The sequence below is a fragment of the Arvicanthis niloticus genome, chromosome 7 (genome assembly GCF_011762505.2).
Source record: "Arvicanthis niloticus isolate mArvNil1 chromosome 7, mArvNil1.pat.X, whole genome shotgun sequence".
In the NCBI taxonomy this organism is placed as follows: domain Eukaryota; kingdom Metazoa; phylum Chordata; class Mammalia; order Rodentia; family Muridae; genus Arvicanthis; species Arvicanthis niloticus.
In genome coordinates this window covers 66,147,749-66,166,821 of record NC_047664.1, presented here as the reverse complement: position 1 = coordinate 66,166,821, position 19,073 = coordinate 66,147,749, and the positions used below count along the sequence as shown (strand labels likewise).

At 44.7% G+C, this 19,073-nt stretch overlaps 1 long non-coding RNA gene across 1 annotated transcript; it reads left to right on the top strand.

Annotated features, from left to right (window-relative positions):
- The first annotated feature begins 13,161 nt into the window (after window positions 1-13,161).
- On the top strand, window positions 13,162-18,240 carry LOC143442973 (uncharacterized). The gene is made up of 3 exons (XR_013111602.1): window positions 13,162-13,261; window positions 14,353-14,401; window positions 17,277-18,240. It is a non-coding gene; the product is annotated as an uncharacterized LOC143442973 (long non-coding RNA).
- Window positions 18,241-19,073: the final 833 nt, after the last annotated feature.

Genomic DNA, 19,073 nt, shown 5'->3' with positions numbered 1-19,073 from the left:
AACTGATTGAAAACAACAACAACCCTGCAGTTATCTCGTATTCTTTGTGCGCCATGCTCAGCCACAGCCTCACGGTTATGATGGGGATGTGAGCATGACTGGGCTGCAGTGTAGCTTCTGGGGCTATGCTGGGCTCAGTAGGGGAGACTCACATCTCTAAGGATGTGGTGAGTCTCAAGAACCTGGACTGCCCTTGAGGGTGCTTATCTAGAAAAATATAGCAGCAGTCCCAGAAAGTTTTCAGAAGAAGGATATGTTTATTGCATGTATGTGTATCAGTGTACATGCATGTATGTATCAGGGTGCATGTGTGCAGATCAGAGGATAACTTGAGGGAACCAGGGCTCAAACTCAGGCTTGGTGGCAAGAGCCTTTATTCTCTGAGCCATCTTGTTGGCCCAAAGGACAGCTAAATAGTACCTTTTGTGAAAGCTTTCCCAAGACTGAGTAGACGTGACTGCTTTTGGGAGTGCCATTGCACAGACTGATCTGTGTTATTATTGTCCAGACTTCTCTGCCACGCCCCCATCCTTCCTACATCTCTCTCTGCAAGTCTGTTCTGCTTACATATTCTGCCAAGTGATGGGCAGACAAGGCAGACTTGTCATAGAAAGTTTCCCCATGTCTTGGGACTGCTTCTCTTCTTGTTCGCTGCCCCAGCTATCCCCAGGCCTTCTCACTGTACCCGCTGACATGTTATTTTGATGGCATTTGCAGCCATCAGACACCATACATGATCCACTCACACAAGGATCCCCAGTCCAAGGGTGAATTTTTATGAGCTCTGATTATTTGTCCAAACATAAACTCCTTGATTTTAATGGGACCTTGAGCCAAATATAAAACATCACAGGTCAAAGAGGCTCCGAGACTATTCCTCTCTGTGGGTGTTTCTGTTCTTCCTAATTCTCATTTCTGTTTAGAAGTCTCAGAGTTTTTCCTATGGTAGTTTCCACTTACCACAACAAGAAATGCTCACCTAAGGAGTTTGCAAATATTTCAAAACACTCTCGGCTAGCAGGAGGCTTGCTTCGTAACCAGCCATACAGGCAGGGCATGTCCTCTTCTCTGAGCATCACTCATGCCCCGTGTCACTTCCATGGCCCTGCTAATTGACTTGCATGCCTTGGGCCAGCTGATCTTGTACTGATACCCCATCCTGATCTCCTGAATGGCTAATAACATATATTCTACCTACAAGGATTAACCCCTCCCAATTTCAGTTTGACTTGTTGGACAACATTCAGTGACTGATTTCTCCTTTCCAGATGGACTTTCTGTTGATGAAGGTGCCTCCCTTGCTCCCTCCCTGTCAAAGACCGTCACTGTGGGGCCTTTGCCCTGTATCTTGGTCAAGCCGCCCTCTTACTGGAGCAGGATGCTTGCCTTTTAGTTGGTGACAATTGGCAGAGATGTCCTAGTTCCTACCTGACTGCTTAAAAATGTCCCCCTCTCCTCCAGTATAACAATGGTGAGTGCGAACTCCAAGGCAAAGGTTATTTGTTAGGTTGGCCTAGGTCCAGTCCAGAGGTACGAAGTCTAAACTCCTATCTTTGAGACTGAACTCTGCCGGGTTGATGGTGGGAGGGGTGAAGGGTGAGGTGACAAGGTCCCACACCCATGGGCAGTCCCTCTTTGTTGGACTATGCTAGCAAATTATAGGTTGGCAGATACTATATGGGGCATGTGCTGACATGTTAAAAAGAAAGGGCTACTTTGGTTTTCTAGTTTTCATGCTCCCACTACTCGTCTCTGAGTTTATCTTCCATGTTCAATTGGTCATCCCCTGTCACCCCTGTCAGCACTTCAGTGGCTTCTCTAATCGATCTCTCTTAGAAGCTAGGAAATAACACAGGAGTCAGAAAATCAGAGGAGTTCCCTTTTATTGTTTTGTTGTTTTCGTGCTAATGTAGAATCCCCCCATCATTATCATCATCATCATCATCATCATCATCTCTGTCTCTCTCTCTCTCTCTCTCTCTTTCACACACACACAACACACATTTTAGAATGTAGAACAAAATAATAAATGACGGCTCTCTTGTTTCTGGAATCCTAGTAGGAACCATCTGTTGTTAAGGAAGAGACATGACCTTTGCAATCTGTTGAGCAGAATTTGAATCCCACCACTGCCTCCTACGAAAGTGGATGCTATGGTTATTGGGGTGTTCAGAGACAGAATGTGTATACAAGAACACTAGTCCTGATTATGTAGTTTAGTGTGCCATATGGACATTTTAAAAGGCAAAGATAAGTAGAATTGGTAAGAATCTGTGTCCCCCCCCCCCCACAAGCAACCTATCTATTTTCCCCAGGGAGCCTGTTATTTGTTGTTGTTGTTTTACAAAGAAGGTATCCTTGGGTGACACCTCATTTGCTCTTAGACTTCCTCTTCTTGCATTTTGATCTTGAGATTTCAGATGTCTTCCTGTGTCCTCAAAGGACTGTGGCTTAGTGGACACTAAGGATCATTTCCACTCATCCCTGCAGATATTTGAAACAAGGGGCTTATTGGCTATCTCTCCCACAAGAAGGAGAAAGAGGAAGTCAAGAGATTTGGGAGTTGGAAGGGCATGAGTGCTCTCTGTATCTGCTTGGCAGAGTGGAAGCTCCGAAGCACAGAGCACACAATGGCCGCCTTTGTTTGCAGGAAGGTTGTGAGTGCCTTTGGTTTCCGAGTTTCATCAAGCAGAAAGCAAGAGACCCTGAGTTCCCCAAAGTCTGGCAATATGTAGCACCATGATATTACAAAAAATAAATAAATAAATAAATTTATTGACATGAAAATTGAGGAGGAAAATGTATTGTTGCATAAATGTATGCTCTTTTTAAGCCCAGCAAACCAAAAGCATTATAACTATGAAGGGGGAAAGCTCAAAGTGTGAAACAAGTTGATACCATTAACTTGGCAAAATCACCTTAATCATTGGATATGTACTGAAAATATTTCAGACATGGATTATACTGTCTTACAGGTGGTAGATACATTCGACCTGCCTCAGTTGGAATACCAGAACCATCCTTTAATACACCCCTTAACCTTCCCATGTGGGTTTCTTGTAACCCAGGGTTACTGTAGGATGGGATGAGCAAGCAGAGGTGAGACACAAAGCTCAACAATACGGAAGAATTCTCCCTCTCTTTCCGCACCAGCACGTTGCCCTCATAAATTTTATGGAGAGGTCAAGGCAGAACTATTTAACAGCCTCTGGTTGACAAGAAGCTCCTGGTGATGAGAAAGCTTTTCTGTGATCATCTACATACTATGAAAGTGAGATTCAGGGCTAGCGAGTGGGCTCTGCCAAAGAGCGGGACAACCTGAGGTCAAGCCCTGAGACTCACATGGTGGAAAGAGAGAGGAGACTCCTGGGACCTCTCTTCTGAGCTCCCGATGTGTGCTGAGGCAAGGCCCTCTCCCCTCTCTCCAAATAATAAATGAGATATAAAAAAAAAAAAAGCAATACTCTTGGGCCTTCCTCCTCGATACCTCCTCTTTTAACAACTGGTACACATAGCATTTTCCTGAATATCTGAGGAATTGGTAAATTAAGCATAATTGTCCATGTCTGGGCCTTTTGTTTGTTCTGGTTTTTTTTGTTTGTTTGTTTGTTTTTTTTATTTTTTTGAGACAAGATCTCACCATTCGGCTCAGGTTGGCCTGGAATTCACAATCCAGCTGGGAGCTGGAATTACACCAGCTGCTTGCCCTTGTTCCAAAATATATTTACTGATTAAACAGAGCAACAGTGGGTTCCTCGTCCAGTAACACTTGGTTTATGTTGCCTGGTATAGTATCAAAGACATTCAAAGCATTTGATAGAAGAACTCTTCTCACTCTCTAGAGTAAGCCCACACAGTAACCACAATAATAACAGTTATTATTTTTGATTAGATGAAGATAATTGGTGTCTGAACCATTATCACACCAAGTTCAATCACTCAGTGTGAGAAGAAAGGGCCTCACACCAAAGTCGAGCTGTTACAAAGGATGCTGTCACTGGAGAGGACGCTTTTGCACAACCTGGAAGTGTGTGTCATCGTAGGAGAGGAGCGTTTCAGTTTCACACACTCACGGTACAGCTATCATTGTTTTTTATCAAGACACCAAGAGCTGAATCATCCACACAGGTCCTGAGCTATGACAACTGTGCCAGGGAACAAAAGTCAGGGAGAAATCCCTTCATTTTGTGTCTTTTTTTTCTTTTTCCTGAAAGCTTCTGGAGCAAATGAGAAGGCGAGGAGAGTGGTGTGGCTTGTGGGAGAGAGACTGGCAGGGTGCATTGGCTGCACACCCTAGGAAGCTGAAGGAAGTTGGGCTACCAAAGCTGTCCAGAGAAGTGCTTGTTACAGGTTGAGTCAAGGTGTGGCAGGAATGGTTTTGTTGTTGTAGTTGTTTTTCTTTTAAGTTTTTAGCAATGATTTCTAAGTACTTTTCACAGAATTCTGTAACTAAGGAGGACCTTAGCTTGTATGTTCCAGTTTTGTGTGTCTAGGTGTGTGTCTCTATATGTCTCTGTTATGTGTATGTACGTACGTATGTGTCAATGTGTGTCTCTGTGTGTATGTATCTATGTGTACGTATGTATGTGTCTATGTATGTGTGCCTGTGTATCTATGTGTGTGTCTGTGTGTGTATCTATGTGTGTGTCTGTGTGTGTATCTATGTGTGTGTATGTATGTGTCTATATGTGTGTGCCTGTGTGTCTTGTATGTCCGTGTATGTCACTAGATGTGTGTGCGTGAGAGGACCTTTGCATGTGGAGAGGCCAGAGAAGGATGTCAGGTATCCTCTCTATTGCTCTCTATTCCCTTGAGACAGGGTCTCTCACAGGACCTGGAGCTGTGATTTTGCCTAGGCCACAGCCATCATCCTCCTTTCTCCTCCTCTCCTCAGCACAGGCTTGTGTGACCACACCTGGCTATCTACCAGAGTGCTGAGGAGCACTCTGCTTCTCCTGTTTGAGCGGAAGTGTTCTTATCCACAGAGTAATCACCCTAACCTCCTTACACTTTTTGTTTGTAGCAGTTTTTGCAGAATTGGGGGTTGGGGTGGGTGGGGAGTGGGAGGAAGATTATCGTGTTCTTTATAGCAGCAGGGCATGGGGTTTCTAGCTCTGGTGCATCATTAAGAAACAATGATTCCATTTCTTTCCCATTTCTCTATCTGCCAAAAGAATTATTCAGCAGGGATGAATCTGATGAGAGGGCAAGATTCTTAGAGTATGTCTTGTAGTAGCAATCACAGGAAAACAAACTGCCGTGACAGTCAGTCTCCCAGGAGCCGCTGCAATGCTTTCCTGCAGCTTCCCCTGCCTCTCTGCAGCATGAGGCTTTAGTGGCATATTTTACTGCCAGTTGGGAGGAGCTAAGGTAGGAGGAGTAAGGAGAGGAAGAGGAGGAGGAAGGAGACAAAGAGGAGAAGGAAGAAGAGGAACTAGGAGAGAGAGGAGGAGAGAGAGGGGGCCGTGGAAGCAGATGTACCTGTGTCTCTAGCAGTCTAAGGTAGATGAAACATCTAGGTTGGATATTGGGTTACACCCCTAATTATGTGAGCATCTTGTTTATTGAGCATTACCAAACATATAAAGCCTTTGATTAATCTTTAAGCATTAGAGTCTCATCCATACCAGGTACCAAGTGGATGGCGGGATGGTCTAGGCTCAGCCCAACCTTGGCAGAGCCATCTCCCATGCTGGCATCTTGTGGGTGGCAGGGCCAGTGTTTCTGGCTGGCAGCTCCTAGCTGTGGTGCACATGGCCTCTGGCCGAGGAACATGGCGGCAGAGCTAAGCAGAGCTGCTGCTTAGATAGTCGGCCCAAGAAAACTGGTTTACATATCTCCTGTAACATGAGGCTGCCTTCCTGTTCAGGTGCCAGTGGGGCCATAAGCTTGAATTTTGAAACTTCGAAGAAGGAAAGTGCATCGTAGGTGAAGAATCTTCTAACTCATGGCATGTAGGCATGGAGGCTGGTGGAATGGCAGATTCATTTCTTCACTCAGGGAGTGTGCCTACTCCCCTGCTCCAGCCCCTAGCCTCACATATACCCCTTGGTATTGAACCACACCTCCAACCTTCAGACAAAGGCTTTTAAAGATGAATATTCACTCATTTATTCCTTCTTGTTCTCCCTCCACTATTTTTTGAGTTACACAACATAAAGGCATGTAACATTCAACTCCACTACTCTACTTGACCTGTGGGAAGACTGAAGAAAGTACTGATAAGAATTGTTGGGGAGTTGGGAAGGGGGACTGGAGAGATGGCTCAGCGGTTAAGATTACTGACTGTTCTTCCAGAGGTCCTGAGTTCAATTCCCATCTGTAATGGTTGACCACAATCATCTGTAATGGGATATAATACTCTCTTCTGGTGTGTCTGAAGACAGCTACAGTGTACTTATATAAAATAAATAAATAAATGACTCAATTTTTTTTCCTTAGGACTGGAGAAAGAGTTCAATGGCTAAAGGCATCTTCTGCCAAGTCTGATGGCCAGGGTCCACACAGTAGAAGGACATAACTGACTGCAAATTCTCCTCAGAACTCTCCATTCCACCGTAGCATGCCCAACACACACACACACACACACACACACACACACACACACACACTTTCACATTCTCTCAGTGAGTAAAAATGTACAACATATATATTCATGTAATTTTTCTAGAACCAACCTCTGTACTGAGGGTATTTATTTTACTTTTTGTGGGGCTTCATAGACTAAGGTGAGCTTGCTGAAGAGACAGCAGGTAAATCCCTTGGCACTCTTCTGATTTTATTTGCTGAACTCAGGATGCTTAGTACCAAAGACCAAGAGAAGGGTACTAGTATACCTGGGGAAAGCAGACATGATTGTATGGTTATTGCATTTTGAAAAATTCCAACGCAAGTGTAACTCTACCCTTCCTTCTGCCACTTAAGAAGTTAAACAAAATGACAACTGAATAAACAGATCTAACCAATCCTGGCTTACACAAGCTTAACAGTTAAAAATTGGTTCAGGCATCAATTCCTTCAAGAGCTATCAATAGCCTCAGCAGGCTGCAGGCTTTTTTTTTTTTTTTTTTTTTTTTCCATCTCTGGTCCTCTTCCTGCCTCTCTTTTACACATCTTTCCACTCCCAGATTGTCCTTCCCTCCTTCCCACTCAGCAGTTGCAGCCTCATAGTGGACACAGACCACAGTCTCACATAGGTCTTTGTGAGCATTTATTAAACTTGTTGAGTTTAATCTCCCCCTGTAGGCATGAGGAGGCCTTTGGACACGGGCAAAGGTTGGTTTCCTGGAGCAATACCTTGGGAATTTGTCTTGGGACCCAAGAGGATGACATCTGAAGTTGTTATGTAGTTCCTGATCTTAGGGAAGCTGCTAGAAGCCTCTAGCATGCACAGGAAGTCCGGGCTCTTGGCCCAGTAGGCTCAGAGTCTAAATATTTGGAAGATGAATACTTGGAAATACATTTAAACATTTAAAGCATTTTATTTGTTTTTGTAGCGATTCTCATTGTGTGATAGGATCCTTCAGCAAGACTGTATCTGCTGCAGATGCAAGCCCAGGCATAGGGTCCAGCTCAGGTCTTGGAGAAAAGCCAGAGGTGCATGGCTATCGGCTAATGCCCACACCCTAGGGTTATTACTCCAATCCCTTGCCTTCAACACCTGCATCTGAAAGTCATATTAAAGGTCTGAACCAACTCGGTAGTAAAGCTGGAATTGGACCACACACACACACACACACACACACACACACACACACACACACACACACACAATTTTTCAAACCAATCATTACAAAACCCCTTTTGTCAGTGCTGAATATGTCTTGTTATCACCAGTTGTGCCCCCCCCCAGATGTCCTGTTGTCACTCTTTCTCTCTGACCTACCAGGTGACACACTTTTCAGCAAGTAGATGTTAACAGGATGCAAAGGATCACAAATGCATTAGGTTATGTAAAACATAATTAGGGAGAGAAATTGGAGAAGCAGCCTGTGTGTTTACAGGACTGAAGCAATGGAATTTTCCACATTCTTTTAATGTCTACATACACTGTAGGACTTAAATAATACGAACTGTTGACCTGTACCGATTACATTATCTAGATAGTAGACAAATATCTCCTTTGCCTACTTTGCTGTATCATACAGTGGTATGGGAGTGGGTATTTGGCTTCATTTCTAAGGTTTGTAGAAAGGGGTGGGGCAGGCGGATGGGTTGAGGTGACTGTGGGCGTGCACCTGGCCTTGGTAATTGCTGTGGTACTAAGGTGTCTTAGATAACAATGATAATAACCATCTCTATAGAATTGGGGCTGCAGTCTCAACAGTAAAAATCATATTAAATTGGGCTTGATGCCCAGACTATCAGCTTCAAATAAACAATGTGAGGAAAACATTTTTGGAAGGAGCTAAATCAAGAGCTCAGGAAGCTGAGGAGACAGAGAGGTGCTCACTTTAAGGAGAAACACTTCCCTTGGTTCACAACACCACACCCAACATTTGCACGGTCAATTCAATTGACTTGAAAATCTAACGTGCATCTCATTGATGGTCTCTTGCTCAACCCCCTTTCTATTGTCAGGATGCTCAGGGACCCTCTGACTGAGCTTACAAGCATAATAATATCCCAGCCCTCTGAGTTGAAGGCTCATGGGAGTGACTACAAACAGTGTATGGCAGTGTCTCCCCCAGCACGGGTATGTGACATAGATGAATGCGGGACAGGCCATCTGCTGTTGAGGAGAGTGACAGACAGAGTCTGCTCCATTGTGGCAGATGACTCCCCCCCAACCCCCTGTGCTGGCCAGCTGGTTTAGAGTGGACCAAATTGGACAAGGTAACTTATGTCCAGCAACTCTCTGAGGGAACTCTCAGGTCCACTGTCTTATAGGTTCATATCTATCCCTGCCTTCTACACAGACACACACACAAACACACAGACACACAGACACACAGACACACAGACACACAGACACACACACACACAGACACACACACACACACACACACACACACACACACACACACACACACACTCCAGAATGCCGGGGCGTTTATTCTATTGACAAAGCGTGGACAGAGACCATGGATAGCTCCGTGCTATGGAGAAATTGGTGGCACTGTGGACCCTGCGGCAGACTGATGGTTTATCTCTTAAGAGCTAACTGGATCATGGTTTTACCCTCTCTCCTCCCCGCTTTCTAATTCTAGAATTTTCACAATGAACATCTAAGACATTTGTAATGCAAATCTTCTGGTTTGGGGACTTTTCTGCTTTTTTTCTTTCTCTTCTTTCTCAGTATTGGATAAGGAACTGAAGGCTTTGAACGAAAGAGGCAAATGTCCTACCAGAGTTTTAGATGTTTTCTCAAGAGGTAGAGTCTCACTAAGTATGGATTTGCCTCATAGCCTAGGCTGGCCTTTAATTTTTATTTATTCAGCCTCCGCCTCCTGAGGGCTGGGATTATAGGTGTGTGCTACCATGCCTAGGTGTTTCTAGAACCATCTGAGCCAAGCCTTGACCCTTTTCCCTTCCAGTTCTCTAGATTGAGGACCTGTCCTTGCAGGCTCCAGCCTTCAGATTTGTCAGCTGGTTTCCGGGTGGGTCTGGCCTGCGTGAAGCCCGGGACCTGGAGAGCAGCAGGAAGGGGAACGGGCATTTTCCCTCTCCCTTTGTACAGGGGCGGGATCCTTGGCAGCTGCTGTGGCTCTTCTATGAGCTCTCACCAGCCCGCGCGATTCCAGCTTCCTGTGAGCGATGCCAGCCCCTGGGCTCTCGTCCCATGGCTTCCCTTCTTTGTCCCTCCCTCCTAGGAGTGGCAGCGACTTCCTGCTGTGGCTAGTCTCAGGATTGCTTCATCCTCTCTTGTTTGGCTTCTGAGTTTCTTTTCATCTCCCTGCATTAAATTTCCTCTGTTTTAAATATTCAGAGCGGCTTCTGTCTTCCTGGTTGGACTCTCACACAAAGAAACAAAAATGTACTTAAAACAAAGGCGAAGGCGGCCAAAGAATTCAGAGGAACAGGAGTTGAGAAGAAATAGAAGAAACTGGATTTCACAGAGCCTGGCAGAGCACTGGATGTCCAGCAGCAGGAAGGGGTTCTGTTTAGAGACGTGCATATTCAAATGTATTTCAGATTACAGATACTTTCCTTAAGGTCATCAGCTCCCGAAGTGAAGGCAAACCATATGTTAGATAAAGAAAAGAAGAGCAGGAGAAAGGTTTTGGGTCCTAAGACATGAGTGCCAGCTCCAGCTCCGAGTGGATGCTATGGTTGGCTGCAGGTTCCATTCCACCCTCGCCCTCACGGCAGAGCAGCTGTGTTTACACGGGACTGGTCCAGGCTTCAGCTTCTGGGCTGTGGCCTTGATTGGCCCTGGTCATGGGCTCGCATATGGGCATGTGAGTCTGTGCCAGTCCGTGTGGGCCGTTCCCCTGACCCCTGGTAAAATGAAAGCGAAGAAGTAAAACCCCTTCGGAAACTAACTTCAGTGGTTGCCTTTCCTGTTTCTTTTTGAGACAAGGTCTCAAGTGGCCCAGGCTGGCCTCAAACTCCTTAGATACCTAAAGATGATCTCGGCTTCTGATCCTCTAACTTTTATCTCAGAGCGCTGGGATTCCAGTTGTTCATCACTGCACTTGATTTATTTGGTGTTGAGGGTCTAACCCAGGGCTTCATGCATGCCAGGCAAACTGTTACCGACTGGGCTACGTCCCCAGCCTCAAGTCATTACTTCTAATTAAAAAACAAACAACCAGACAAACAACAACAACAACACAACCCCACAAAGACAAAACAAGACAAAAACACTAATAAATAGAAGCTAGCATAAAAATAAAGGCAAAATGGGAGACAAGCAATGGGGAACAGAGATGGCTTTCTGGTCAACCTGTGCCTGAATCTCACCCCACCAACAGACTCTTCCTGTTACTGGAACATCTACATTCCCTTTGCCACTTAGTATCATTTGATATGAATTTTAATTCTCTACACAACAGATATAGAACAATGTGATTTATTGGCTGTGTGTCTTTGGGTCAGTCACTTAATCTTTCTGATCCTCAGTGTAGTCATCTAAAGGAATCGGAGGAAATTGTTTTGTAGATTTGTTTGAGGGGAGCTCGATGTGAAAATGCTCTCTGTACATTGTAAGCCATTATTTGAGTATTCTTATGTCTGCATGTGTAACATACTTCAAGTATTAATGTGATTCAGTACACACCTATCCCACCAAACAGAGTGTGTCTACTCTCATGAAATGCAACTCTGTCAGATCCACCTTGATGCAGGATTGTGAGTGTCTAAGATGGGTTACCAGCTGTCATTATTCCTCTAGGGACAGCTCTAAGTAGTTTACGTTTGAAGTCCCAGGCCACTTTTATAAGCTTGAAAGGTTTACTTCAAACTCCCTGTCAAGCGGAGGTGACTGCTAACTCTTGGTGTGACACTCACATCTCCCATGTAAAAGTGTGTGGTTTGCACTGCCACCTGGAGCTGCTTGGGAAAGTGGGCGTGGCACATTCCTCTTCCTGCATGAAAGTTCAGGTGTGTCCAGAAAGGACCTGCTGGCCAGCTCTGCCCTCAGAGCTACTCAGAGTTTCTGCTCAGAAGTGGCTTGAGAGCCTGAGAAAGGCACTTAGGTATGAACTTTCCAAAGGGTATTGGCTGGGTTTGTCTTGCTGCTAAGTTGATAGAGTGCTTAACCAGCTTGTACAAACCTCTGGATTTGATTGGCTGCACTGAATAAACCAGGCGTGGTGGGATGGGCCTGAAACTCCATCTCTTGGAAGGTGGAAACAAGAGGATTAGAAGTTCAAGGTCATCCGTGGTTTGAGCCCAGCTAGTGTTATATGAGACCCTAACTCTAAAACAAAACAAAAATCAAAGAGCAGCTAAGGACACGTTGGGAAGTAACAGGACATTTAACTTTATTAAAGACCAGCATCTCACTGTGATAATAGAATAGTAAAGGTAACAATTTTGTCTTAAGGTTTCTATTGCTATGAAAAACCACCATGACCAAATAGCAAGTTGGGGAAGAAAGGGCTTATTTGGCTTACACTACCACATTGCTGTTCATCATTGAAGCAAGTCAGGACAGGAACTCAAGCATGGCAGGATTCTGGAGGCAGGTGCTGATGTAGAGGCCATGGAGAGATGCTACTTTCTGGCTTGCTTCCCTTGTCTTGCTTAGCCTGCTTTCCTACAGAATCCAGAACCACCAGCCGGGGAATAGTACCACCCCCAATGGTCTGGACCCTCCCCCACTGATCACTAATTGAGAAAATGCCTTACAGCTGGATCTCAAGGGGGCATTTCCTCAACTGAGGCTCCTTTCTCTCTAATGACTCTAGCTACTGTCAAGTTGACACACAAAACCATTTATCCAGCTTGATAAAGTCGAAAAGCACAAAGAAGTGTCATGTGCATGTTTCTTCTAATTACTGGGGTATCTCACACAGGCCTTGGACTGGAGTTGCTGATGGTGGTCTATCAGGACAGACAGGGATGATGGAATGGAAAGCTTGTTCTCTTCATCCAATGATCCTGAGTGTGTGTGTGTGTAGCCATTAGACATTGTTTACAATGTGAATTCCTAAGTCATATCTTTCTATGGTTCCACCCAGGGGGCCAGGGCTTAGAATCTGAACTTTGCTAAGAAGATTGGTGAAGAATGCATAGGTAGTCCTTGGAGAAACTGTGTAATCACCCTGGTCACTTACACAGCTGTCCACCTTTGTTCTTTCCTCTCTGTCTCCAGCTAGAACTCTTGTAGAGCAAACATCAGGCTGGGCTCAACTCTGCCTCCACAAGACCTGGTGTAGGTCTCTGTGAGTATTCAGTTAAGTATATCACAGCCTCCTGGCAAAGCCCATATCTTGAGGCCATGGTGGGGCCAGGAGTAGTCATGGTCCAGGTAGTCAGCACAAGAGTTGACTGGGTCAGAGTGCAGAAGTTCAGGGCCAGATCACGTTGGAGATGCAGGTTGCATCGAGGGAGTGGTCAATAGCACTTTGGTCTCAGGACACAATGTTGAAAGAGGATCTTGTTCCATCAAAGCAATGGGGAGGAAGGTGAACAGCAGGCCCATCTAGGGAGGGGCTCATGCACAAGGAAGAAGGAAGGAGGGGGGCCAGGGACTATAAAAGGGACCAGGAAGCACTTGGCTTTGTAACAAGCATTGAACTAGAGAAAAGGGCAACATGGTCCCTAGTCTCACCTGACTGCTTCAGAGCAGAGCAGTTGCCAAGTTTGTCTACAAGTGAGTTTTACCTGGAACAGCTCTCTCTCTCTCTCTCTCTCTCTCTCTCTCTCTCTCTCTCTCTCTCTTTCTTTTAAATCATCATGTCTTAATTGAGAGTTACTGAATATAACAATGGGTATGTATGGAGAATTTTCAAAATCCTTTGTAACAGGAATTTTGGCATGCTATCCCCCCTCCCCCCCAATCCCCATGCTAAAGCTTGAATCTGGTAACACACATACACACAGCAATTGTTCTGTCACGTTGGGACATCTCCATCTCTGTATCATATTATTGTATGTCTACAGAGTCATACACATGTTCATCCTGGCTGCTTCCAGGTGTGCCATACCTACTTAAAGACTTCACATTCTTATTTTATAAAATAAAATATAAAATATACATATATTTTAACTCTTACTTTTTTGCTATCTTTACTTTCCCATTTCACTGGTCTCTGTCTGTATTGAATTTCTGGCCATCACTTCTATGGATCTTTTTTTTTTTTTTTAATTTTTTCTTTGTCCCTTTCTAGTTTAGTGCTGTGGAGCAATCTTAAACATGGCCTCTGGGGTGGTTTGAATAGCAATGGCCCTATAAGTTCATAATTGGAATACTTGGTCACCAGCGAGTGTGGCCATCAGGGCCATGTTGGTTGTCTGTAGCCACTGTTGCTGCCCAAGGCCATATTGATGTCTATGCAGCCTTCCAGGGCCATGATGGCGTTCATGGTCCATGCTGTCACTAAAACCATGTGACAGTTTATGATCTGTGCTGCCACTGGCTGTAAAAAGCATGGGATCTTTTTTTTTACAGTAGTGTCAATGATTGCAGATCCACAGTTGGGAATGAGAGACACAGAAAGCTTCTGTGACAACCTCTCTCTTCCCCATCCCTCCCCCTCAAAGAAACAGTCTAGGTAGGAAGCCATTGAAGAGAACTCTTAGGATGCTGAAGTGTAGCTCTTCACAGTTGATGGCTTCTGGTGTGGTACTGTGGTTGAAGAAATCAGTTTTCTTTAAGGGGCTGGCCATTGGGAGTTTGACCATGCTCCAGTTAAATATGGGCAACACAAATTGAACTTGATTTTTTTTTCTTCTTTTTTCTAGGGTCTCATAAGGGTGAGTTTCAGAGGGGTGGACCTTGGAGGACTGGGAAGTAAGTATGATTGGAATGTATTATGTGAAATTCCCAAATAATCAATAAAAATATTATGTTAGTAAAAATAGGATATGTGGTCATACTCTAGTAGCTGTGGCTTGTTGGAGGAAATGTGTCACTGGGAGTGGGCTCTGAGGTTTCAGAAGCTCAAGCCAGGCCCAGTGTCACTCTCTCTTCCTACTGTCTGCCAGTCGCAATGTAGAACTCTCAGCTGCCTCTCCAGCACCATGTCTGCTGTGTAATACCTTGACTCCTGCCCTGGTGATAATGAATTAAACCTCTGAACTAAAAGCAGCTCCAATTAAATGTTTTCTTATAAGAGTTGCTGGAGTCATGGTGTCTCGTCACAGCAACAGAACATTGATTAATCCAAATACCACACTTTCCAATTGTAGCTGTAGTCATACTATGTATACTTTCTGAGATTTTTATTTGACTGTTTGCATCATCTTCATTTAAGAGTATTGAATCTTAGAATTCTCTACAACAGCATCTGGGGCTTCCTTCAAAGCTCCTGTTTGTTCCACTCAGTTCCTTTATAGGCGTTGGCTCTGAAGTTACATTAGTTTAGTTTCCTTTTCGTGTTCATTTTCTTTAAATATTTGACCATTCTCCATTCTACACCATATTGTTTGCTGTTTTTATTTGACCAGGGCCAGCACACAATGGCCAATGGGCCAAATATGACCTCCACTGATGTTGAAAATAAAGTCAAATTGGTGTGTGGCTGCATGCATCCATCTACATATTACCTGTGATTGTTTTGGGTGACAATGGCAGATGAAGTCTAAAATATCGAGTCTCAGGGTTGTTAGCAAAAATGTTTGCCAAATATTCTCTAGGGCTAAACATTACTTTCCAACAAACAGGAGGATGCTGGGTATTTAACAGGCTTCCCAAAGCAGAATGGAAGATGAACATCATTAAAAATACAGCACACTCTTGTGAATTAAAAGCTATTTAATAGAAATGTCAGCTCAAATCAACATGAGACCCTTTCCTAGATCTTAACTTAAACCAATCAGTCATAAAGATGCATTTTAGAAGCAATGAGAGAAACGTAAACATGGCCAGAAACAAAGCACCCTATAATTTAGTGGAGTACAACATCAGCTATAACTGGGTGTGGTGGCACAGACCTGTGATCACAGCTACTCCAGAGACTGAAGTAGGAGTTCAAAGCCTGCTTGGGTCACAGAGTGAGTTCTTTCTCATTTGGCTTGAGTAACTTAGTGAGAAGCTGTATAAAAAGTGGATAGAGGGATTATAGTTCAGTGGTACAGGCTTGCCCTGGGTTCCATCCTCGATGCCACAAAAACTATCAACAAAACCCACACAGAGTGTAAACCCTGCCATGTGGGTTGTTTATAAATCCTGTGGGTCGTGGAATTTGGGGAAGGAACATGGAGATATCTTAGTCTTCATGTTGTCTGAAGCCTCTTGGTAGAAAGACTTAACCGGCAGGGCTCCATGGGGTGTGATGGATGATTGGATTACCCATGACGTGACAGCTGGACTCTATGAGAAAACTTCTCGAGACTAAACATTTCTAAAGAAAAGATAAAAGTTTGGAGGCCTTTCTGACCTTGTTTCAGAAGCCGCCTGTACACATAGACACATGCGCGTGCGCGCGCGCGTGCACACACACACACACACACACACACACACACACACACTATGCAATTACAGTGAGTGACTAAGGCCCATCCTGATTTACAAGGAATCAGTTCTGGATGGAATGTGGCAAGCTCGTTGTGCAGAAGTCGGGAGAAGCTACTGTCACCACTTGTGGAAGATACTATACTTGTGGAAGTCTAACTATAATGGGTTGTTATGATATTAGAGTTTCATTGTCATCATTTAGAAGCATTTGTGGTAAATTTTCTTTTTAAGCACTTGATTTTTCGGAGCCAGAGTCAAACTAAGCCTGAAAATACAATATACTGATGCTGAACAGAAAACAAGCCAGACAAGGTGTTAACTATCATTGAAGCAGGACGCTGAGTCTTGGCTGCTTCCTAACATTCTTTAATTTGTGTGTGCCTGCCATTTTCCTACATGGAGAACAGAGGGTTGGTTCTGGCTGCTGCCCCATGATGGTTTTCATGCCCAGCATTTGTGGGTGAGACTGAGTCCTGAAGCTCGGTGGGGAAGCTAGCAGAACAATCTCCAGGCTCAGAGCTTCCTTTCCGTCTTAGAGTCTCAGTTCCCTGGAGGTGTCCTCCTGTCTCTCACAGCCACAGCACACCCCTCTTCTGACCTGCACGACCTTGCTGGTCTGCTTCTTAGCACAGAGGAAAGAGGGAAAAACCTGCCAGCTGGGTGACTAGGTTAGTGGGTTAATTACTTTTCTCCTTGTAATGAAATGCCTGCCCAAAGCAACTTAAGAAAAGAAGTGTTGATATTTGGGCCCGTGGTTTAAAGGTACAGTCTATCATGTGAGAAAGGCATGGATGCAGAAGCATGGGGTAGCTGGTCCAAGACAAGGTATAGAAACAGAAAGCTGACAGGAAGTGGGGCTGGACTATGAGACCTCGAGGCCTCCTCCAGTGGGCACACTTCCTCCAGTGAGGTTCTATTTCCTAAAGATTCCACAACTTTCCAAAAATCACTCCACCATTTGGGGACCAAGTGTTCAAACTCATGACCCTAAAGAAATAGTTCACATCCAAACCACAAAAGCTGGGTTACCATGGGCTCCAAGCTGCCCCATAGCTCCTCTGTGTTCTTTGCAAGTTACCTCTGTGTTTGCCTCTCAGGTTTCTCCTGAATCTGATGGAGCATAAAGCTTTATTTTTTTTTTTATTTGATTTGGTTTGTTATTGTTTGTTTGTTTTGTAAGCCTGTTTTTTCTCTGCTTTCTCTATTTCAGGGATTATTGGGATTTTTGATCTGATTACCACATACCCACATGGTATAGACGCAACCTTCCCAAGAGAACTAATTTTCTTGAATTTTTAGAGATGGTGATTGTACTCACTCAACCGTTATGATTCAATATTATGTTTCTGCAAGGCATTGCAGTCAATCAAGTATATCCTTTTATGTATGTGTATGTCAGTGTGAATGTCTGCCGCATGTGTGGAAGGGCTCATGGAGGTCTGAAGAGGGTGACCGATCCCTTGGAACCACGGTCGAGGTGGTGCTAGGAACCAAACTCAGGTCCTCTGGAAGAGAAGGAAGCACTCCTAACCACTGAGCAATCCTTCCAGCCCACAATACACTCTAGATTTTCACCTTGCTTTAAGAAGCATGCTGTTGTGGAGTGGGGCTTGTGCAAGGGATGGCAGGAGCCTCGGGGCCACCTGGATCATTGTGAAGGTGGTGCGTGGGGTACTGGCAGGGCGCCAAGGACAGGGTGGTGTATAGCAGCCCAGAGCTTGAGCAGGTCCTGTCCCCAGACATGCTGCCCAACTGCATGACCACCCTGACTCTGAGCAACAAAAAGTTATACCGAGATGAAGAACGGTTCATTTTCTGGATCAATCTCCTCAAAAGACCTCCTAGGAGACGATGGTCCGTGCTGCCACCAGAGGCCATGTTGATGTCTGTGATTTGTGTTACTGCCGGAGGCCTGGTTCTTGTTGGCGATCTGTGCTATCACCAGGAACCCTGTTGAAGTCCTGCGGTCTGTGTTTCTGGAGGCCATGTTGAGGTCTGTGTTCTGTGCTGCTGCTGGAGGCCATGTTGATGTCAGTAATCCATGCTGCCTCCAGAAAAATATGCTGAAGTGCATGTTCCGTGCGGCTGCCAGCTGCTATGGGGAAGGAAACGTCTTTTGACTTTAGACTCATAACTGGGAATGAGACACCGAAGGCTTCTGTGATACGCCACCTAGCACCCATCCCCCGTGGGGGGGAGAGAGAGGGAGGGAGGGAGGGAGGGAGGGAGGGAGGGAGAGAGAGAGAGAGAGAGAGAGAGAGAGAGAGAGAGAGAGAGAGAGAGCGAGAGATTCAGCGAGAGAGAGATTCAGGGAGAGAGAGAGAATGATTCTGCTGGAGTGTAGCTCTTCTCAGTTGATGGCTTCCAGCCGTGGTGGGAGGAGGGGTGGGAATTATCTTTAAGGGGCTGGCCATTGGGAGTCTGACCATATTCCAGTGAGTATTTATGCAACACAAATTGAACCTGATGAAAATTTATTTTTGGAGGGGAGTCAAGGGGTGACTTGGGTATGATCCGGGTGAATTGTTTGAAATTCCCAAATACTTAATAAAAATATTATGTTGGGGGGGGGAAAAAACCTCCTAGCACATAGGAGACAAAGACAGACAGGTCTTTGTGGGTTTGAGATCAACATAGTACTCTATATCAAGGGGAAAAAAATGTAATTAGAACATATGTATTTTCCATTGTATTAAAAAACTATTTGTTATGATGATAACAATTCATTAATGTTTTGATGTTTGTTATGATAATAACAATTCATTAATGTGCCCTACCTTTTTTAATATAAATTTTATTTATTTTATTTTATTTTACTTTTTTGAGACAGGCTCTCATGTAGCACAGATTGGGCCCAGAGTCACTATGTAGCCAAGAATGACCTTGAATTTTTGATCTTCCTCCCCACACCTCCGGAGTCCTGGGCCACCACATTCAGTTCACTTGGTGCTCACAATTCTAACCCAGCGCTCTACCAGGCAAGCACTCTGGCTGGGTCACACTCCAG